Below are 25521 nucleotides of genomic sequence, written 5' to 3'. Positions count from 1 at the left end.
TAAAACACAATTAATTATAAAAAATATATTATAATCTATTGTATATATATATATATATATATATATATATATATATATAAATTAATTCCTCCTATACCAGTGCTTGCGAATTTAATGTCCATACTATAACTAATCTCTATCAATGGGATAACAGAAATCCTATTGAAGTATAATCTTAAAGAATGTATAGAATGTGTGTAGATTTATCAAATATAACACTATTAGACTATGAACTGTATATACTACTATTATTGCACTTTCAATATCCAATCTTCTACATGGCTTTCTGATCTGGTCATTTCAAAACTTTTTTTAAAAAACGATTTAAGAATACGAATTAAATTTTTTTTACATGGTCCTATCTAGTGTAATATTTCTAAGGTTAACTATTTGCATTAATCTTCCTTATTTCATAAAAATGGTGTAATTTCTATTTCAGAATTAAGTCCAAGGGGGTACAGTGAATTAAAATTATAAATCATTTCCGCTTCTTTTCTTAGGAGTTTATTTTCATAGTCTCCCCCTCTCCAGTCTCCCTTCACTTTACATAGACCCCAAAATTTAAAGTCTTTAAGATCATTATGGTGGACTTCTCTAAAATGTTGGTAGAGGTGGGTTTCTAGTTTCCCTTTTTCAATATTCCACAGGTGTTCCCTCATTCTATCCCTCAGCATTCTGGTAGTTTCTCCTACATAGATCATATCACAAGAACATTGTATCGCATAAATCACCCCCTTGCTATTGCACCTAATAGTATCCTTTATTTCAAAATCTATATTCATCCTTGGTACTTTAAGAATTTTCTTTTTTGAGCTATATTTACATGATCTACACGTTACACAAGGGAAAAATCCCCTTACTTCTTTCCCCCATAGATCTTTATCTATATTAGGACCTCCTTTATTTCTTTTGAACTCACTCGGTGCCAGTAGTGTTTTCAAATTTCTGGTTTTTTTATATACTATTTGGGGGTAGGGTGGTAGTTTATCTCCTAAAATGGGGTCGTTTTTTACTATGTGCCAGTGTTTACGTAAAATTTTCCTAATTATGTTGTGATTATCGCTATATTCTGTAACAAAAGGTATGTTGAAATCCTCTGTTTGTTGGTTTTTTACTTTATAGTTCAAGAGTGAGGCCCTATCTGTGTTCCTTGCTCTTACTATTGCTTGTTTTATATTATCCTCGTTGTAGCCTCTATCTTTAAATTTGTTTTCCACAGTTTTAATTTGTTCTTCAAAATCTTTTAGCTCCATACAATTCTTCCTTATTCTAAGGCTTTGGCCTACAGGTATATTGCTCTTCCATTTAGAGTAGTGGCAGCTGGTGGCATGTATATAGTTGTTTGCATCTGTGGGTTTAAAATATGTTTTGGTAACTAATTTGTTCTTATCCGCCATTATCTCCAAATCTAAAAATGATATATTCTCTCTACTAATTTGATAAGTAAATGACAAACCCCTATCATTATTATTCATTAAACCAAAAGTGTCCTTAAGGGACTCTTCACTACCATTCCATATAATAACAATATCATCGATGTATCTTTTAAATAGCACGAGATTCGCACCGAGCTCTGCATGGGATAGGAAACTCTGTTCCCACTCTCCCATGAATAAATTTGCATAGCTCGGTGCGAATCTCGTGCCCATCGCTGTACCTTCAACCTGCAGGTAATATTTACCATCAAATGTGAAGTAGTTGTGCTCTAGTATAAATTGGATACATTCCAAAATAAATTCCTTTTGTTCTTTAGGTATATCTTTATCTCTTTCTAGAGTATTTTCTATTGCCTCAAGTCCCAATTGATGGTTAATGTTGGTATAAAGTGACGTAACGTCACAAGTCGCTAAAAGATATTCTTTTTTCTATTCTATGTCACTTATAATTCTAAGGACACTGGTAGTATCCTTTAAATAGGAATCTAGTTTCACAACATATTTTTGCAAAAATTTATCAACGTATTCAGAAAGGTTCGTTGTGAGAGACCCTATCCCTGAGACTATTGGCCTACCTGGTGGATTGGTAAGGCTCTTGTGTACTTTCGGTAAAAAATAAAATACCGGTATCTTTGGGAATGAGGGCATGATGTAGGCATATTCTTTATCAGTTATAATACCTTTTTCCTTACCTTTATCTAGGATTCTCTTAAGTTTCACTTGGTATTTGTCTGTAGGATTCAGATCTAGTCTTTTATATGTTTTCTTTTCACTTAACAGTCTTTCCGCCTCTAATATATAGTTTTCAGTATCCATCAGTACTAGACCTCCTCCCTTATCCGCCATTTTAATTGTTATGTTTGAATCTGTTTGGAGCCCCTTCAATATTTCTCTATCCTTTCTAGTTAAATTCTTCTCCCATGTTTCTTTTGTATTTTCACTCTTTCTTAGGTCAGCTAAGATTACCTTTTCGAATGTCTCCAAATTACTCCCCCTGTCATTTTTGGGGTAAAATTTGGATTTTAATTTTAAATTGGTGTGTTTATAGTTATCTTCCTCATTCTTAGTAGTTTCAGCTCTTATATATCTCTCCACTGGATTTTTTAGGAAATGTCTTTTTAATGTTAGGTTACGCACAAATTTTTTAATGTTTATGTGTGTCTCGAACCTATTCATGGGCTTGGATGGAGCAAACGATAGGCCTAATTTTAGGACCCTTTCCTCCTCTTTCTTTAAAACTTTTTTACTTAAGTTGAATATTCCAGTTTTATCATTTATTACCTCTGTCTTTTTGACTCCATTCTTTCTTCTTCCTCCTCTGACTCCTCTATTTGTCTTTTTCCCAATCTTGGTCCTTTTATTTCTTTTTCTTGTCCTTTTATACGGTAAGAAAGCCTTTGGGGATTAACATAATCTAGCTGAAGGTAACGTCTGTACAGACCTAGTGCAATAAACAACAATTGAACTTTTTATCCGTGTGCTGATAGCTGGTTTTACCAGATTAAAGACTGTGACCTGAATATCGAAAAAGAATGGTTTTAAACATTAAAAACTAAAGGATATATACATTTAAAACCACGGTCAGATAAGCCATTTTTTGCCAAACGCTTAAACAGCGATATTTGGAGTTAACATTGGGACTTTCCTTATACATAATTTTTTCTGTTTTAACATATTGCTACACATTGCTACAATTTATACCATAAAATTGAATAGTAGCACAGAGCATTGGATACAGCCGGTTTTAGATACATTGTTTTATGAATGAGAGTATGAATGTGAAGTGTTAAATGACGATTGTACTGTTTCATATATAATATATTGTGTGTTATAATAAATCATTTTATATGAATACTTACTTTGTCAGGAAGAGATTATTTGTATAGAATTTGAACGATTTAATTTACGGTCCTATAGTGTGTAACTAAACTTGAATAATCCTCAGAGTGTAACAAAAATATTTTAAAAGGATACGAAAAACTAGAACATTCACCCACAGCTGTAAGCGCCTCTACGCCATACACATTCTCTAACTTATCTATCATACACTGTCTAGATAGGAGACGGTAATTGTAGAAAGGCAAGGTGGGTACAGCCTAGCGCATCACACACACCATTTTCCTAAAACATCCCTTTATCTTCCACAGTGTGAGTGCAGCAGGGCTGTAGAATGGAGATTTTCTCATATAGGGATAAACTGCTAACAGAACTCGCAAAGAAAGACTTCCAGAAACCGATGGAAGAGGTTAATAAAGCAGACATGCAGAAACTAGTAGGAGATTTAGAAAAAGCCCTAAATAGAGAGTTAAAACAAAAAATGGAGTTAATCTTTTTAGAAAGATATTTGGACAAAAACATCCTACGTAGGGGCCTGAAACTAAAGAAAAAATGTTCCTTTGAATTAAGTGATATTTTACAGACAGAATGGAATGATGTCTTAAGTGAGGCTTCAAGGAAATTAATAGGGATTATTAAAAAATCACGTAATAATAGCTTAGAACAAATTGACAATGAGATATTAGAAATTAAAGAAAAATTGGAAATTGTAAAGGAAGATCAAAGTTTTAAAGAAAAACAAAAAATAGTGATCGAAAGGTTAGAAAATATCAAAAAGGATATTCTGGTAATAAAATATAAAAAATTTGAAAGAGACACGAATGAAGCCTCAAATGTACAAATAGAGGACACAGAAATAATTGAAACAACAAACACAAATACACATAAAAAAGAAAATTTTGTTCAAAGACATAATGATAGAAGGTTTAATACACAAAATAGACCCTATAATCAAAGGGAGGGATGGCACGAGAACCAATATAGAAATTATGGGAATAGGAACTACAATAGAGATTGGTCATATCAAAATAGGGATTTCCATCAGGATAGGGGCTTCTATCAGGAGAGAGGAAACAATGGATATAATAGAATGAATTATTGGAATAGAAATGACCATTATAATGATAATTGGAGACAAAACATCTACCCAAATAGAAATAAGATTGATTATAGAAGAAATGGAAATAATAATACATATCAGCATAATGAAAATATGTATAGGACCACAGACCATTTAGAAAGAAATAATAGAGAATTTAAACATCAAGATAACTATCAACATTCCAGTGATAGAAGGGATAACAGGGGGGACAATAGGCAATGGTCCATTCCAGTTAAAAATAAATTTCTACCACTAGAAAATGAGAAAGAGGTACAGCTAACTAGAGAAGAAAGCTCTTTTTTAGGACTAAACTCCCCAAGGGAAGGCCCATCATTAAAAAGTATAAAAGGACAAGAAAAAGAAATAAAAGGACCAAGATTGGGAAAAAGACAAATAGAGGTGTCAGAGGAGGAAGAAGAAAGAATGGAGTCAAAAAGACAGAGGTAATAAATGATAAAACTGGAATATTCAACTTAAGTAAAAAAGTTTTAAAGAAAGAGGAGGAAAGGGTCCTAAAATTAGGCCTATCGTTTGCTCCATCCAAGCCCATGAATAGGTTCAAGACACACATAAACATTAAAAAAATTGTGCGTAACCTAACATTAAAAAGACATTTCCTAAAAAATCCAGTGGAGAGATATATAAGAGCTGAAACTACTAAGAATGAGGAAGATAACTATAAACACACCAATTTAAAATTAAAATCCAAATTTTACCCCAAAAATGACAGGGGGAGTAATTTGGAGACATTCGAAAAGGTAATCTTAGCTGACCTAAGAAAGAGTGAAAATACAAAAGAAACATGGAAGAAGAATTTAACTAGAAAGGATAGAGAAATATTGAAGGGGCTCCAAACAGATTCAAACATAACAATTAAAATGGCGGATAAGGGAGGAGGTCTAGTACTGATGGATACTGAAAACTATATATTAGAGGCGGAAAGACTGTTAAGTGAAAAGAAAACATATAAAAGACTAGATCTGAATCCTACAGACAAATACCAAGTGAAACTTAAGAGAATCTTAGATAAAGGTAAGGAAAAAGGTATTATAACTGATAAAGAATATGCCTACATCATGCCCTCATTCCCAAAGATACCGGTATTTTATTTTTTACCGAAAGTACACAAGAGCCTTACCAATCCACCAGGTAGGCCAATAGTCTCAGGGATAGGGTCTCTCACAACGAACCTTTCTGAATACGTTGATAAATTTTTGCAAAAATATGTTGTGAAACTAGATTCCTATTTAAAGGATACTACCAGTGTCCTTAGAATTATAAGTGACATAGAATGGAAAAAAGAATATCTTTTAGCGACTTGTGACGTTACGTCACTTTATACCAACATTAACCATCAATTGGGACTTGAGGCAATAGAAAATACTCTAGAAAGAGATAAAGATATACCTAAAGAACAAAAGGAATTTATTTTGGAATGTATCCAATTTATACTAGAGCACAACTACTTCACATTTGATGGTAAATATTACCTGCAGGTTGAAGGTACAGCGATGGGCACGAGATTCGCACCGAGCTATGCAAATTTATTCATGGGAGAGTGGGAACAGAGTTTCCTATCCCATGCAGAGCTCGGTGCGAATCTCGTGCTATTTAAAAGATACATCGATGATATTGTTATTATATGGAATGGTAGTGAAGAGTCCCTTAAGGACACTTTTGGTTTAATGAATAATAATGATAGGGGTTTGTCATTTACTTATCAAATTAGTAGAGAGAATATATCATTTTTAGATTTGGAGATAATGGCGGATAAGAACAAATTAGTTACCAAAACATATTTTAAACCCACAGATGCAAACAACTATATACATGCCACCAGCTGCCACTACTCTAAATGGAAGAGCAATATACCTGTAGGCCAAAGCCTTAGAATAAGGAAGAATTGTATGGAGCTAAAAGATTTTGAAGAACAAATTAAAACTGTGGAAAACAAATTTAAAGATAGAGGCTACAACGTGGATAATATAAAACAAGCAATAGTAAGAGCAAGGAACACAGATAGGGCCTCACTCTTGAACTATAAAGTAAAAAACCAACAAACAGAGGATTTCAACATACCTTTTGTTACAGAATATAGCGATAATCACAACATAATTAGGAAAATTTTACGTAAACACTGGCACATAGTAAAAAACGACCCCATTTTAGGAGATAAACTACCACCCTACCCCAAAATAGTATATAAAAAAACCCAGATATTTGAAAACACTACTGGCACCGAGTGAGTTCAAAAGAAATAAAGGAGGTCCTAATATAGATAAAGATCTATGGGGGAAAGAAGTAAGGGGATTTTTCCCTTGTGTAACGTGTAGATCATGTAAATATAGCTCAAAAAAGAACATTCTTAAAGTACCAAGGATGAATATAGATTTTGAAATAAAGGATACTATTAGGTGCAATAGCAAGGGGGTGATTTATGCGATACAATGTTCTTGTGATATGATCTATGTAGGAGAAACTACCAGAATGCTGAGGGATAGAATGAGGGAACACCTGTGGAATATTGAAAAAGGGAAACTAGAAACCCACCTCTACCAACATTTTAGAGAAGTCCAACATAATGATCTTAAAGACTTTAAATTTTGGGGTCTATGTAAAGTGAAGGGAGACTGGAGAGGGGGAGACTATGAAAATAAACTCCTAAGAAAAGAAGCGGAAATGATTTATAATTTTAATTCACTGTACCCCCTTGGACTTAATTCTTAAATAGAAATTACACCATTTTTATGAAATAAGGAAGATTAATGCAAATAGTTAACCTTAGAAATATTACACTAGATAGGACCATGTAAAAATTTTTTAATTCGTATTCTTAAATCGTTTTTTAAAAAAAGTTTTGAAATGACCAGATCAGAAAGCCATGTAGAAGATTGGATATTGAAAGTGCAATAATAGTAGTATATACAGTTCATAGTCTAATAGTGTTATATTTGATAAATCTACACACATTCTATACATTCTTTAAGATTATACTTCAATAGGATTTCTGTTATCCCATTGATAGAGATTAGTTATAGTATGGACATTAAATTCGCAAGCACTGGTATAGGAGGAATTAATTTATATTTATATATATATATATATATATATATATATATATATATATATACAATAGATTATAATATATTTTTTATAATTAATTGTGTTTTAGAATTGATTGAGTTTTAAAGCATTAATTTTAACCTTAATTGTATTATTGTATTTTAGGCTATTTTTAAAGAATTTATATATGATTTATTTTAATGGTTGTGAGATGATACACTTAGTTTTTAAGAAAAAAGTAATATAAAAGATTGTAGGCCTACAACTTAATTAGTATGCAAACTCTTTTAATGTTTTAGCCAAAGAAGAAAGAAAGAATTATAATATCATATATGTTTTCTAAAAAAACTCCAGAGAAATAAGTGTGGCATTAAATGGCGAAAAAGTCCCATAAGGTTCCCACAAAATAGAACCTGGGAAAAGGAAGTTAATTATCTCCAGATTTGCACCGGATCTGAAAACAGGTATTTAAGGAGCAGGTGTGAGTGTAAACAGTATCTTGAGAAAGCCCTGGTAAAAGTGGGGTGAAACGCGTAGAAATACTGAACACTTGGTGCAATCTGCACGGATTTAAATTGCACATTTGATCTACATAACAGAAGGAGGACTAAGTTTTGAGCCCAAGCGATCTCTGCGTACGGAGTACTAGGAGCAGAGTAGAAGTGTGGAGGGCTACCAGAAGAAACAATACTTGCGCAAGTATATCGGAATCCAAGACTCCACAGCTGAGGATAACCGGTGACGTCAGACACTGAAGCTAACAGCGTGAAGAATCCCGGTGAGTGTAAAGCTGCATCTGTTGAGACCTGCGAGCAAGAGCAGCAGGCAGAAGATCTAACCAAGGCGGTAAGAAAGCCTTTGGGGATTAACATAATCTAGCTGAAGGTAACGTCTGTACAGACCTAGTGCAATAAACAACAATTGAACTTTTTATCCGTGTGCTGATAGCTGGTTTTACCAGATTAAAGACTGTGACCTGAATATCGAAAAAGAATGGTTTTAAACATTAAAAACTAAAGGATATATACATTTAAAACCACGGTCAGATAAGCCATTTTTTGCCAAACGCTTAAACAGCGATATTTGGAGTTAACATTGGGACTTTCCTTATACATAATTTTTTCTGTTTTAACATATTGCTACACATTGCTACAATTTATACCATAAAATTGAATAGTAGCACAGAGCATTGGATACAGCCGGTTTTAGATACATTGTTTTATGAATGAGAGTATGAATGTGAAGTGTTAAATGACGATTGTACTGTTTCATATATAATATATTGTGTGTTATAATAAATCATTTTATATGAATACTTACTTTGTCAGGAAGAGATTATTTGTATAGAATTTGAACGATTTAATTTACGGTCCTATAGTGTGTAACTAAACTTGAATAATCCTCAGAGTATAACAAAAATATTTTAAAAGGATACGAAAAACTAGAACATTCACCCACAGCTGTAAGCGCCTCTACGCCATACACATTCTCTAACTTATCTATCATACACTGTCTAGGAAGGAGACGGTAATTGTAGAAAGGCAAGGTGGGTACAGCCTAGCGCATCACACACACCATTTTCCTAAAACATCCCTTTATCTTCCACAGTGTGAGTGCAGCAGGGCTGTAGAATGGAGATTTTCTCATATAGGGATAAACTGCTAACAGATCTCGCAAAGAAAGACTTCCAGAAACCGATGGAAGAGGTTAATAAAGCAGACATGCAGAAACTAGTAGGAGATTTAGAAAAAGCCCTAAATAGAGAGTTAAAACAAAAAATGAAGTTAATCTTTTTAGAAAGATATTTGGACAAAAACATCCTACGTAGGGGCCTGAAACTAAAGAAAAAATGTTCCTTTGAATTAAGTGATATTTTACAGACAGAATGGAATGATGTCTTAAGTGAGGCTTCAAGGAAATTAATAGGGATTATTAAAAAATCACGTAATAATAGCTTAGAACAAATTGACAATGAGATATTAGAAATTAAAGAAAAATTGGAAATTGTAAAGGAAGATCAAAGTTTTAAAGAAAAACAAAAAATAGTGATCGAAAGGTTAGAAAATATCAAAAAGGATATTCTGGTAATAAAATATAAAAAATTTGAAAGAGACACGAATGAAGCCTCAAATGTACAAATAGAGGACACAGAAATAATTGAAACAACAAACACAAATACACATAAAAAAGAAAATTTTGTTCAAAGACATAATGATAGAAGGTTTAATACACAAAATAGACCCTATAATCAAAGGGAGGGATGGCACGAGAACCAATATAGAAATTATGGGAATAGGAACTACAATAGAGATTGGTCATATCAAAATAGGGATTTCCATCAGGATAGGGGCTTCTATCAGGAGAGAGGAAACAATGGATATAATAGAATGAATTATTGGAATAGAAATGACCATTATAATGATAATTGGAGACAAAACATCTACCCAAATAGAAATAAGATTGATTATAGAAGAAATGGAAATAATAATACATATCAGCATAATGAAAATATGTATAGGACCACAGACCATTTAGAAAGAAATAATAGAGAATTTAAACATCAAGATAACTATCAACATTCCAGTGATAGAAGGGATAACAGGGGGGACAATAGGCAATGGTCCATTCCAGTTAAAAATAAATTTCTACCACTAGAAAATGAGAAAGAGGTACAGCTAACTAGAGAAGAAAGCTCTTTTTTAGGACTAAACTCCCCAAGGGAAGGCCCATCATTAAAAAGTATAAAAGGACAAGAAAAAGAAATAAAAGGACCAAGATTGGGAAAAAGACAAATAGAGGAGTCAGAGGAGGAAGAAGAAAGAATGGAGTCAAAAAGACAGAGGTAATAAATGATAAAACTGGAATATTCAACTTAAGTAAAAAAGTTTTAAAGAAAGAGGAGGAGGAGAGGGTCCTAAAATTAGGCCTATCGTTTGCTCCATCCAAGCCCATGAATAGGTTCGAGACACACATAAACATTAAAAAATTTGTGCGTAACCTAACATTAAAAAGACATTTCTAAAAAATCCAGTGGAGAGATATATAAGAGCTGAAACTACTAAGAATGAGGAAGATAACTATAAACACACCAATTTAAAATTAAAATCCAAATTTTACCCCAAAAATGACAGGGGGAGTAATTTGGAGACATTCGAAAAGGTAATCTTAGCTGACCTAAGAAAGAGTGAAAATACAAAAGAAACATGGAAGAAGAATTTAACTAGAAAGGATAGAGAAATATTGAAGGGGCTCCAAACAGATTCAAACATAACAATTAAAATGGCGGATAAGGGAGGAGGTCTAGTACTGATGGATACTGAAAACTATATATTAGAGGCGGAAAGACTGTTAAGTGAAAAGAAAACATATAAAAGACTAGATCTGAATCCTACAGACAAATACCAAGTGAAACTTAAGAGAATCCTAGATAAAGGTAAGGAAAAAGGTATTATAACTGATAAAGAATATGCCTACATCATGCCCTCATTCCCAAAGATACCGGTATTTTATTTTTTACCGAAAGTACACAAGAGCCTTACCAATCCACCAGGTAGGCCAATAGTCTCAGGGATAGGGTCTCTCACAACGAACCTTTCTGAATACGTTGATAAATTTTTGCAAAAATATGTTGTGAAACTAGATTCCTATTTAAAGGATACTACCAGTGTCCTTAGAATTATAAGTGACATAGAATGGAAAAAAGAATATCTTTTAGCGACTTGTGACGTTACGTCACTTTATACCAACATTAACCATCAATTGGGACTTGAGGCAATAGAAAATACTCTAGAAAGAGATAAAGATATACCTAAAGAACAAAAGGAATTTATTTTGGAATGTATCCAATTTATACTAGAGCACAACTACTTCACATTTGATGGTAAATATTACCTGCAGGTTGAAGGTACAGCGATGGGCACGAGATTCGCACCGAGCTATGCAAATTTATTCATGGGAGAGTGGGAACAGAGTTTCCTATCCCATGCAGAGCTCGGTGCGAATCTCGTGCTATTTAAAAGATACATCGATGATATTGTTATTATATGGAATGGTAGTGAAGAGTCCCTTAAGGACACTTTTGGTTTAATGAATAATAATGATAGGGGTTTGTCATTTACTTATCAAATTAGTAGAGAGAATATATCATTTTTAGATTTGGAGATAATGGCGGATAAGAACAAATTAGTTACCAAAACATATTTTAAACCCACAGATGCAAACAACTATATACATGCCACCAGCTGCCACTACTCTAAATGGAAGAGCAATATACCTGTAGGCCAAAGCCTTAGAATAAGGAAGAATTGTACGGAGCTAAAAGATTTTGAAGAACAAATTAAAACTGTGGAAAACAAATTTAAAGATAGAGGCTACAACGAGGATAATATAAAACAAGCAATAGTAAGAGCAAGGAACACAGATAGGGCCTCACTCTTGAACTATAAAGTAAAAAACCAACAAACAGAGGATTTCAACATACCTTTTGTTACAGAATATAGCGATAATCACAACATAATTAGGAAAATTTTACGTAAACACTGGCACATAGTAAAAAACGACCCCATTTTAGGAGATAAACTACCACCCTACCCCAAAATAGTATATAAAAAAACCAGAAATTTGAAAACACTACTGGCACCGAGTGAGTTCAAAAGAAATAAAGGAGGTCCTAATATAGATAAAGATCTATGGGGGAAAGAAGTAAGGGGATTTTTCCTTTGTGTAACGTGTAGATCATGTAAATATAGCTCAAAAAAGAACATTCTTAAAGTACCAAGGATGAATATAGATTTTGAAATAAAGGATACTATTAGGTGCAATAGCAAGGGGGTGATTTATGCGATACAATGTTCTTGTGATATGATCTATGTAGGAGAAACTACCAGAATGCTGAGGGATAGAATGAGGGAACACCTGTGGAATATTGAAAAAGGGAAACTAGAAACCCACCTCTACCAACATTTTAGAGAAGTCCACCATAATGATCTTAAAGACTTTAAATTTTGGGGTCTATGTAAAGTGAAGGGAGACTGGAGAGGGGGAGACTATGAAAATAAACTCCTAAGAAAAGAAGCGGAAATGATTTATAATTTTAATTCACTGTACCCCCTTGGACTTAATTCTGAAATAGAAATTACACCATTTTTATGAAATAAGGAAGATTAATGCAAATAGTTAACCTTAGAAATATTACACTAGATAGGACCATGTAAAAAAAATTTAATTCGTATTCTTAAATCGTTTTTTAAAAAAAGTTTTGAAATGACCAGATCAGAAAGCCATGTAGAAGATTGGATATTGAAAGTGCAATAATAGTAGTATATACAGTTCATAGTCTAATAGTGTTATATTTGATAAATCTACACACATTCTATACATTCTTTAAGATTATACTTCAATAGGATTTCTGTTATCCCATTGATAGAGATTAGTTATAGTATGGACATTAAATTCGCAAGCACTGGTATAGGAGGAATTAATTTATATATATATATATATATATATATATATATACAATAGATTATAATATATTTTTTATAATTAATTGTGTTTTAGAATTGATTGAGTTTTAAAGCATTAATTTTAACCTTAATTGTATTATTGTATTTTAGGCTATTTTTAAAGAATTTATATATGATTTATTTTAATGGTTGTGAGATGATACACTTAGTTTTTAAGAAAAAAGTAATATAAAAGATTGTAGGCCTACAACTTAATTAGTATGCAAACTCTTTTAATGTTTTAGCCAAAGAAGAAAGAAAGAATTATAATATCATATATGTTTTCTAAAAAAACTCCAGAGAAATAAGTGTGGCATTAAATGGCGAAAAAGTCCCATAAGGTTCCCACAAAATAGAACCTGGGAAAAGGAAGTTAATTATCTCCAGATTTGCACCGGATCTGAAAACAGGTATTTAAGGAGCAGGTGTGAGTGTAAACAGTATCTTGAGAAAGCCCTGGTAAAAGTGGGGTGAAACGCGTAGAAATACTGAACACTTGGTGCAATCTGCACGGATTTAAATTGCACATTTGATCTACATAACAGAAGGAGGACTAAGTTTTGAGCCCAAGCGATCTCTGCGTACGGAGTACTAGGAGCAGAGTAGAAGTGTGGAGGGCTACCAGAAGAAACAATACTTGCGCAAGTATATCGGAATCCAAGACTGCACAGCTGAGGATAACCGGTGACGTCAGACGCTGAAGCTAACAGCGTGAAGAATCCCGGTGAGTGTAAAGCTGCATCTGTTGAGACCTGCGAGCAAGAGCAGCAGGCAGAAGATCTAACCAAGGCGGTAAGAAAGCCTTTGGGGATTAACATAATCTAGCTGAAGGTAACGTCTGTACAGACCTAGTGCAATAAACAACAATTGAACTTTTTATCCGTGTGCTGATAGCTGGTTTTACCAGATTAAAGACTGTGACCTGAATATCGAAAAAGAATGGTTTTAAACATTAAAAACTAAAGGATATATACATTTAAAACCACGGTCAGATAAGCCATTTTTTGCCAAACGCTTAAACAGCGATATTTGGAGTTAACATTGGGACTTTCCTTATACATAATTTTTTCTGTTTTAACATATTGCTACACATTGCTACAATTTATACCATAAAATTGAATAGTAGCACAGAGCATTGGATACAGCCGGTTTTAGATACATTGTTTTATGAATGAGAGTATGAATGTGAAGTGTTAAATGACGATTGTACTGTTTCATATATAATATATTGTGTGTTATAATAAATCATTTTATATGAATACTTACTTTGTCAGGAAGAGATTATTTGTATAGAATTTGAACGATTTAATTTACGGTCCTATAGTGTGTAACTAAACTTGAATAATCCTCAGAGTATAACAAAAATATTTTAAAAGGATACGAAAAACTAGAACATTCACCCACAGCTGTAAGCGCCTCTACGCCATACACATTCTCTAACTTATTATTATATTTTGTCAGGGTAATCATGCAGGCCATATAGACCTCCCCCGATAGGTGGAGTAGCAGGGATGAAAGTGCTAAGAATAGTACTACTTAACACAACCTAGTTACTATGGGTCCCAGACCGCATGTCTTATTTTTATATTTTGTCAGGGTAATCATGCAGGCCACATAGACCTCCCCCGATAGGGGGAGTAACAGGGATGGAAGTGCTAAGAATAGTACTACTTAACACAACCTAGTTACCATGGGTCCCAGACCGCATATTTTATTATTATACTTTGTCAGGGTAATTATATATCTATCAAATCTATTTATCTTCTATCGATTCTATCTAACTATCAATCTATGTATATCTATCTATCAAATCTATCTATCTCGTGTCCGGACTGTTTTGAGACAGCCACTTGAGTTTAGGCCAAATTTGAAGTAGTAGGACAGACCAATCACAGGGATTAAAAATGCTAAGAATAGTACTACTTAACACAACCTAGTTACCATGGGTCCCAGTCCCAGATCGCATGTCTTGTTGTTATATTTGGTCAGGGTAATAATGCAGGCCATATAGACCTCCCCCGATAGGGGGAGTAACAGGTATTAAAATGCTAAGAACAGTACTACTTAACACAACCTTACCATGGGTCCCAGACGGCATGTTTTATTATTATATTTTGTCAGGGTAATCATGCAGGCCATATAGACCTCCCCCGATAGGGGGAGTATGTCAGAGTATTTCAGTTATGCTGCTTTTCCTTTAAGGTGTACTAACCAATCACAGGTACACACTCCCTTTATCACACCTGCTCACACCCCCAAGCTTTGCTTAGTAATTTGTAAAACTCCCTGAGAGACATACTTGTTCCTGAGTTAACTACCAATTTAACTATACTTTAAACAACCTAAGGATTTCAAAGTACTATTCAACTATTTCTATCTGTGTGAGCAAACCTAATCTAATCCTTTCAAAGTGTTTATTTATATTTCAGACTGATTCAGCCTTTCTGTTTCATCTCTCCCTGAACCGGATGCCTGCAGTTTTCACAGACTTCCAGCTGCACTCAGCTAATCAGACTGCAGCCTGTTCCACATTTTCACAGACTGATTTACCTAACTAAGGAGTGTAATATCCAATCTCATCAAAGGTAACTCTCAAACCTTGTTCCATAATTGTTTCAGCTTTAATATTGTCTGAAATCCTTCTGAGCTCTGGATAAGTGATTGTGGTGACATCACACTCCAAACACCGCGCCTCTCTCCCTCAACACAGGATCTCATCTCTGCATGTCAGCTGCAGCTTCAACTGAAGGGAGACAAGCATATCTGATCTGGTTAGTTAACTAAAGTATAAGATTTATATGTCTAATGACTGTATGACTACTACTTGCATTTATTCCTGAACTACAAAGTACCTTGCTAACTTACTAATTTCCTGTGCTGTTTGTATCTGACTGTTAGCTAAACAGTTCAGAATCCTACCAATATTAAAAGGCTTAATTTACACCAAATCAACCTGGTGTCACTTCACATAGTGTTCACTTTCTGATTTGGTGTTACAAAACACAATTTTATTGTCTTTAAATTTAACAGTTACTCAAGTTAATACTGTTAATGTTACATATTACTAAGCCTGAAAAAGAAAAGTAAGCTGGTTAAAGTTATGGATCCAGCTGAATTACCCCAGGTTGTTTATAATTTGAGTCAGAAAATTGACCAGATGGGGCAAGCTATTAGAGACTTACAAGTGGAGAATAAAGTGTTAAAGGATATGTTCAAGGACAATAGAGAACAAAGATTTCCTACACCTGAACCACAAGTGAGTTTGCCAGAAGCATTTTCTGGTGACAGAAGGAATTACAGACAGTTTAAAAATGCATGTTATCTATTGTACAACCTAAAGCCTCTCACTTATCCCACTGATAGAGTGAAGGTTCTTACCACTGTATCATATTTAAGAGCAGAGCCTAGGAAATGGGCTGATCAATTATTTGAAACCAATTCACCTATCCTAAATTCATTAACAGATTTTTTTAATGCATTGGATGAATTGTATACAGATACAGATGTACAACTAACAGCTGAACATAAAATGAGACAACTAAAGCAAGGGAAGAAGCCTATTGAAGATTACACCGCAGAATTCAAGTTGCATGCTTCTGATTCCTCTTGGAGTATGATTTCTTTAAGAAATCAGTACAGGTTAGGGTTATCCGAAAGTATAAAGGATGAACTCTCTCGTATAGAAATGCCCAATACTTTAGAAGCTATGATTAAGGTAGCCACACAGATAGACAGAAGACTGAGAGAAAGAAAGGCAGAAAGAATGCAGACAGAAACAACACCATGATCTCATGCATCTTATTATTCTCCAACTACTACTATCAGTTCAGAAACCATTACTCCTATGGAAATTGGAGTGATTAAAGGGCCGCTTACCCCAGAGGAGAGGATGAGAAGAAGATCTAAACAACTGTGTATGTACTGTGCCAGCCCTAACCATACCGTTTCTGAATGCCCAGTTCTTCGCAAGAACAAGAAGAGTAAGTTAATCATGTTACATAATTCACACTATAGTAACAGTTCAACAGCTTACTGTAACCTCTCTCTTTTACTACAGTGGGACCTTAGAAGATTGGAGACAACTGCCATCATTGATTCGGGCGCCTTTGGCAATTTCATTGATGCTACTATAGTAACAAAAAATAAAATTCCAACTGTTTTGAAAAAGATACCGGTGTCCCTCAAAGTTATTGATGGTTCAACACTAACAGAAGGTCCAGTCACACACCACACTGTCCCACTACTTGTACTTACACCCGAAGGACATACAGAATACATCACCTTTGATGTCATACCTTCTCCTCATTTTCCAATTATTTTAGGGGTTTATTGGTTACAACTTCATAATCCCACAATAGATTGGTCTACATTTAAGTTATCTTTACACTCTGCATATTGTAAGAATACTTGTTATCCTCAACAATATATCATGCTAACTTCTACTGAAGAATTTAACATCCCAAAAGTTTATAATGAGTTTGCAGATGTCTTTAGCAAAACTGAAGCTGAATCTTTACCTCCCCATAGGGTATACGATTGCCCTATAGAACTAATACCAGGTTCCACCCTACCAGTTGGCCATTTATACCCATTAAGTCAAGCCGAACTCGATTATTTAAAACAATACCTACAAGATAACCTTAAAAAAGGTTTCATTAGACCATCTTCATCCCCAACAGCAGCAGGTATGTTCTTTGTGACAAATAAGGATTCTAGTTTGAGACCAATAATTGATTACAGAGAGCTAAATAAACGAACCGTTAAAAACCGATATCCGTTACCATTAATTCCGGAACTAATTGAAAGACTTACCAATGCCAAGATTTTCACAAAGCTTGACCTGCGCGGCGCTTACAATTTAATTCGCATTAGAGAAGGTGACGAATGGCTCACTGCTTTCCGAACCAGGTATGGTCTGTATGAATATTTAGTGATGCCATTCGGCCTTTGTAATGCGCCCGCAGCCTTCCAACATTTCATTAACTACATTTTTCGTGACTTACTGGATATATGCATAGTCGTTTACCTAGACGACATTCTCATTTACTCCAACAATATGACAGATCACATCAAACATGTACGTTGGGTGCTTGCCAGATTAAAAGTAAATAAATTATATGCTAAATTGGAAAAATGTTCATTCCACAAATCAACAATTTCATTTTTAGGTTATACAATTTCCTCCTCAGGAATTCAGATGCAAACCGAAAAGGTAGATTCCATTAGAGACTGGCCAGTACCAACTAATAAAAAAGAACTACAGAGATTCTTAGGCTTCACTAATTACTATCGCAAATTTATTAGCGATTTTTCTGGGATAGTAAAACCACTCACGCAACTCACCGGCTCCACAGTATCATTCCATTGGACCCAGAAACATACTGAAATATTTCAACATTTAAAAAATCGATTCATCTCAGCACCAATCTTAAGATTTCCAAATGTAAATTTACAATATGTTTTGGAGGTAGACTCATCAGACTACGCAATCGGTGCCATTCTATCACAACGTACTTCAGAAAGCTCCCCACTTCATCCTGTATCCTTTTTCTCCAAGATTATGTCTCCTGCTGAAAAGAACTATACCATCGGTGATAAAGAACTACTAGCTATTAGGAGGGCACTAGAATTTTGGAGACATCTCTTGGAGGGAGCCCAGCATCCCATATTAATTTATACGGATCACAAGAACTTACAATACCTCCAAAATAACAAAACACTGTCCTCACGTCAGGTGCGATGGAGTTTATACTTTTCTTGATTTGACTTTCACATCATTTACAGACCTGCAAAAAAAATGGAAAGGCTGATGCCCTCTCAAGACAACTTCTAAAGATCGATGACTCTCCAACTCCAACTGCTATTATACCAGCAGAAAAATTCATTGGTTTCACTTCAGATCTCTTAACAGAAATAAGAAATTCCTCAGCTCCTGTTGAACAAGTTCATAACAAAAACATCAAGCAAAAAGATGGTGTTTACTACTATAATGATCGAATATTCTTACCAACTGACTTACGTTTAAAGATTCTAAACGAACATCATGACACTCCTTTAGCAGGACATCCAGGGGTAAATAGGACTCTGGAACTAATTTCCAGGAATTACTGGTGGCCTCACATGAAGGATACAATCAAGGAATACATTAAAAGTTGTGTAATATGTCAGATCTCAAAAAATGACCGGTCAACACCTTATGGACTGCTTATGTCCCTCCCAGTTTCGAATTCTCCATGGCAGCAGATTGGTATAGATTTTATTGTAGAGTTACCACCTTCCAATAACCAGAATACCATCATGGTTGTTATTGATACATTCACCAAAATGGCACATTTTTTACCATATCACAAAATTCCATCATCATCTGAAACTGCTACTCTCTTCTTGAATCATATCCTAAAATTACATGGGGTACCTTCCGTAATTATTTCTGATAGAGGGTCTCAGTTTACGTCCCATTTCTGGAAAGACCTATGCAAAGCCTTAAATATTCAACACCATTATACAACATCATATCACCCTCAAGCGAATGGACAGACTGAGAGAGTGAATCAGTGGCTCGATGAATACCTCCGCTGTTTCTGTTCATGTCAACAACAAGATTGGACGAAATACTTACCTTATGCAGAATTTGCATATAACAACTTAACAAGCACCTCTACAAAGATGACCCCGTTATATGCAAATTATGGGTACCATCCCAGCTTCACTTCTTTATCTTCACCACCAGCAGACTCACCTATGGTGGATGAACTAAAGAACACCCTATTAGAAAACTTCCGTATCATCAAAGAAAATATTGGAAAGGCGCAAAATTCCCAGAAATTTTACTATGACTTGAGACATAGGAAACCACCAGAATATAAAATAGGTGATCAAGTATGGTTGTCGACGAAGAATCTGAAGTTTCATCTGCCAAGTAAAAAACTCAGAAATATTGTGGTCCTTTCCTTATCACTAAAGTGGTAAATGTCAATGCTGTCACGTTACAGCTTCCCGACAACCATGAAGATCCACGCCACTTTCCATGTTTCTCTGTTGAAACCCTACCATCCCACTAGGTCTTCTGTTCCCCCATTGCCCACAACGTTGGTACCATCTGAAAATGATGTCTTTGAAGTTGAAAGGATCTTGGATTCCCGAATGTCCGGTGGGGTTCTCCAATATCTAATTAGATGGAAAAACTTCACAGAGGAGGAGGATAGTTGGGAACCATCTAGCAATCTTTCTGCACCTAGATTGGTACCCCTTTTCCATCGTCGCAACCCAGACCGTCCTCGACCTCAAGCTGAGGATCAGCTTGCTTGAGGAGGGGGTCCTGTCAGAGTATTTCAGTTATGCTGCTTTTCCTTTAAGGTGTACTAACCAATCACAGGTACACACTCCCTTTATCACACCTGCTCACACCCCCAAGCTTTGCTTAGTAATTTGTAAAACTCCCTGAGAGACATACTTGTTCCTGAGCTAACTACCAATTTAACTATACTTTAAACAACCTAAGGATTTCAAAGTACTATTCAACTATTTCTATCTGTGTGAGCAAACCTAATCTAATCCTTTCAGAGTGTTTATTTATATTTCAGACTGATTCAGCCTTTCTGTTTCATCTCTCCCTGAACCGGATGCCTGCTGTTTTCACAGACTTCCAGCTGCACTCAGCTAATCAGACTGCAGCCTGTTCCACATTTTCACAGACTGATTTACCTAACTAAGGAGTGTAATATCCAATCTCATCAAAGGTAACTCTCAAACCTTGTTCCATAATTGTTTCAGCTTTAATATTGTCAGAAATCCTTCTGAGCTCTGGATAAGTGATTGTGGTGACATCACACGCCAAACACCGCGCCTCTCTCCCTCAACACAGGATCTCATCTCTGCATGTCAGCTGCAGCTTCAACTGAAGGGAGACAAGCATATCTGATCTGGTTAGTTAACTAAAGTATAAGATTTCTATGTCTGACTGTATGACTACTACTTGCATTTAAGTACCTTGCTAACTTACTAATTTCCTGTGCTGTTTGTATCTGACTGTTAGCTAAACAGTTCAGAATCCTACCAATATTAAAAGGCTTAATTTACACCAAATCAACCTGGTGTCACTTCACATAGTGTTCACTTTCTGATTTGGTGTTACAAAACACAATTTTATTGTCTTTAAATTTAACAGTTACTCAAGTTAATACTGTTAATGTTACAGAGTAACAGGTAGTAAACTGCTAAGAATAGTACTACTTAACACACCACGGGTCACAGACCGCATGTCTTATTGTTATACTCTGTCAGGGAAATTATATATCTATCAAATCTTTCGATTTATCTATCAAATCTATCTAACTATCAATCGTATCTATCAAATATATATTGCATCTATTGATCTATGTAATTTGTATCTATCAAATGTATATTGCATCTATTGATCTATGTAATCTATGTATCTATCTATCAAATCTATCTCGTGGTTGTGCAAATGGACTGTTTGCGGTTGTTTGCGGTGCGTTACACGTGGAGTTTGGTCTGTCACTGTGAAGCGGGCGTAACCCTTATACTACCTGATCGATACAACATCATACCTGATGTTTTAAAGCACGTTATTCCAAACAATTTAGGAATGTTAGGTGATTTATGCCCTTTATGGGTTAAAACCAGACTCTGCATCAACTATGTAATTTTCCGTGGGAGTTTTGCCATGGATCCCCCTCCGGCATGCCACAGTCCAGGTGTTAGTACCCTTGAAACAACTTTTCCATCACTATTGTGGCCAGAAAGAGTCCCTGTGGGTTTTAAAGTTCGTCTGCCTATTGAAGTCAATGGCGGTTCGCCTGGTTCGCAAACAGTTACGGAAGTTCGAGTCCGCCGTTCGCGAACCCAAATTTTTAGGTTCGCGACATCACTACACATAGACGTTTAGCAAAAAAAAAGTCTGCTTTAGAAAAAATACCTCTTTTTATGGAACCCACGAGTCACAACTGCTCCTATACACTGTACCTTGTGCTTATGTTACCATTCCTATCACTCTCATGTAATTAGTATATCCTCTATACTGTGCTCCTCCTATACACTGTACCTTGTGCTTATACACAGTATATTATGTACTTATGTTACCATTCCTATCACTGTCATGTAATTAGTATAGCCTCTATACTGTGCTCCTCCTATACACTGTACCTTGTGCTTATACACAGTATATTATGTACTTATGTTACCATTCCTATCTCTCTCATATAATTAGTGTATCCTCTATACTGTGCTCCTCCTATACACTGTACCTTGTGCTTATACACAGTATATTGTGTACTTATGTTACCATTCCTATCACTCTCATGTAATTAGTATATCCTCTATACTGTGCTCCTCCTATACACTGTACCTTGTGCTTATACACAGTATATTATGTACTTATGTTACCATTCCTATCACTCTCATGTAATTAGTATATCCTCTGTACTGTGCTCCTCCTATACACTGTACCTTGTGCTTATACACAGTATATTATGTACTTATGTTACCATTCCTATCACTCTCGTGTAATTAGTATATCCTCTATACTGTGCTCCTCCTATACACTGTACCTTGTGCTTATACACAGTATATTATGTACTTATGTTGCCATTCCTATCACTCTCATGTAATTAGTATATCCTCTATACTGTGCTCCTCCTATACACTGTACCTTGTGCTTATACACAGTATATTATGTACTTATGTTACCATTCCTATTACTCTCGTGTAATTAGTATATCCTCTATACTGTGCTCCTCCTATACACTGTACCTTGTGCTTATACACAGTATATTATGTACTTATGTTACCATTCCTATCACTCTCGTGTAATTAGTATATCCTCTATACTGTGCTCCTCCAATACACTGTACCTTGTGCTTATACACAGTATATTATGTACTTATGTTACCATTCCTATCACTCTCATGTAATTAGTATATCCTCTATACTGTGCTCCTCCAATACACTGTATCTTGTGCTTATACACAGTATATTATGTACTTATGTTACCATTCCTTTCACTCTCATGTAATTAGTATATCCTCTATACTGTGCTCCTCCTATACACTGTACCTTGTGCTTATACACAGTGTATTATGTACTTATGTTACCATTCCTATCACTCTCATGTAATTAGTATATCCTCTATACTGTGCTCCTCCTATACACTGTACCTTGTGCTTATACACAGTATATTATGTACTTATGTTACCATTCCTATCACTCTCATGTAATTAGTATATCCTCTATACTGTGCTCCTCCTATACACTGTACCTTGTGCTTATACACAGTATATTATGTACTTATGTTACCATTCCTATCACTCTCATGTAATTAGTATATCCTCTATACTGTGCTCCTCCTATACACTGTACCTTGTGCTTATACACAGTATATTATGTACTTATGTTACCATTCCTATCACTCTCATGTAATTAGTATATCCTCTATACTGTGCTCCTCCTATACACTGTACCTTGTGCTTATACACAGTATATTATGTACTTATGTTACCATTCCTATCACTCTCATGTAATTAGTATATCCTCTATACTGTGCTCCTCCTATACACTGTACCTTGTGCTTATACACAGTATATTATGTACTTATGTTACCATTCCTATCATTCTCATGTAATTAGTATATCCTCTATACTGTGCTCCTCCTATACACTGTACCTTGTGCTTATACACAGTATATTATGTACTTATGTTACCATTCCTATCACTCTCATGTAATTAGTATATCCTCTATACTGTGCTCCTCCTATACACTGTACCTTGTGCTTATACACAGTATATTATGTACTTATGTTACCATTCCTATCACTCTCATGTAATTAGTATATCCTCTATACTGTGCTCCTCCTATACACTGTACCTTGTGCTTATACACAGTATATTATGTACTTATGTTACCATTCCTATCACTCTCATGTAATTAGTATATCCTCTATACTGTGCTCCTCCTATACACTGTACCTTGTGCTTATACAAAGTATATTATGTACTTATGTTACCATTCCTATTACTCTCATGTAATTAGTCATCCTCTATACTGTGCTCCTCCTATACACTGTACCTTGTGCTTATACACAGTATATTATGTACTTATGTTACCATTCCTATCACTCTCGTGTAATTAGTATATCCTCTATACTGTGCTCCTCCTATACACTGTACCTTGTGCTTATACACGGTATATTATGTACTTATGTTACCATCCCTATCACTCAATCCAACAAGTCCAGCTCACACTGTTATAAGATGGGTGCACGCTATCGCTGGGCACTGCACGACCCAGAATTCAAATTCCAGAACTCAAAAAAGTGAATAGCAGCACTCCAATAAACTTTTCAATTCTTTATTGCATATCCAGGAGTACAAACAGATAGCAACGTTTCGGACTACATGTCCTTCATCATGCCATACTAACATCACTTCCTCTCCCTCCTTATATACCCCTAAGGACACACCCACATTCTAGTTAACTCTTTACCAACTACAAATACTACTTAATTACTTCTGCATACGTGGGTATCCTATATTAATAATTACTAAACTAATTCACAATCTACCTATATTTAATAGGAAGGTGAAAAATACACAGATTTTTATGAAGGCATCAATATTAATTACACAGTATTTCATTTAAAGAAAGAATATATTACAATTTCCAGTTTCCCATAACATTACTATTTTTCTTTTGTCTTAATTCTTTTTTTCTTTCTTTTTTTCTTTTTTTCATATATATCACCACACATTCTCAGATTCTGGGTGCCATCAAACTTCGTACACAATACTGATTATCCAAAAAAGAGAAAAAGAGAGACAAACATAAGCATTGGCCATCATATATAATTTTTCTAAAAAAATATACCTAAAGAAAAACAGACAGATCATAATCCTTATTCATACCACATGGAACTAAAGAGTTCAAAGTAAAGATCCAAAATGCCTCTCTTTGTTTCAAATGTTGTTCCCTATCCCCCCCTCTTCTACCAGGGGGGATGTGTTCCAAGATTTGGAATCTAAGTTGGCTCACCCCATGTTGTGCTTCTAGGAAATGAGTCGCTACTGGGGATTTTAGATTTTTTCTCCTAATATTTGATTTATGCTCTGTAATTCTATCACGTACCCTACGGGTCGTCTCCCCTACATAAATCAAACCACATGGGCATTTAAGGAGGTAGATGGCATACTCTGTGTTACAAGTTAAAAAATCTTTAATCCAAAACTTTTTCCCTGACTGTGGATGTACAAATGTAGATCCCTTGATCATACTATTACAGTGGGTGCACCCCAGACAAGGGTAACAACCTAGATTTTTGCTTGTAATATATTTCTGTTTATCACTCTTGGTACTCCCAATGTCTGCCTTTACCAAAGAATCTCTAAGGTTCCTACTTCTTCTATACGCAGGCATAGGTGTCTGCTGAAATTCTGGTATGTCTGAATTACAATTCGATAAGATGTACCAATGTTTGCAAATGATCTTATGAATTTGTGTACTTAATTCATTATATCTGGAGACAAACACCAATTTTTCCCCATCTTTCTTTTTAACTTTTTCTCCAGGTTT

The sequence above is a fragment of the Bombina bombina genome, chromosome 3, assembly GCF_027579735.1.
Source record: "Bombina bombina isolate aBomBom1 chromosome 3, aBomBom1.pri, whole genome shotgun sequence".
NCBI classification, from domain to species: domain Eukaryota; kingdom Metazoa; phylum Chordata; class Amphibia; order Anura; family Bombinatoridae; genus Bombina; species Bombina bombina.
The sequence above is the reverse complement of the archived record's forward strand: the minus strand, read 5'-3'. Positions refer to the sequence as shown.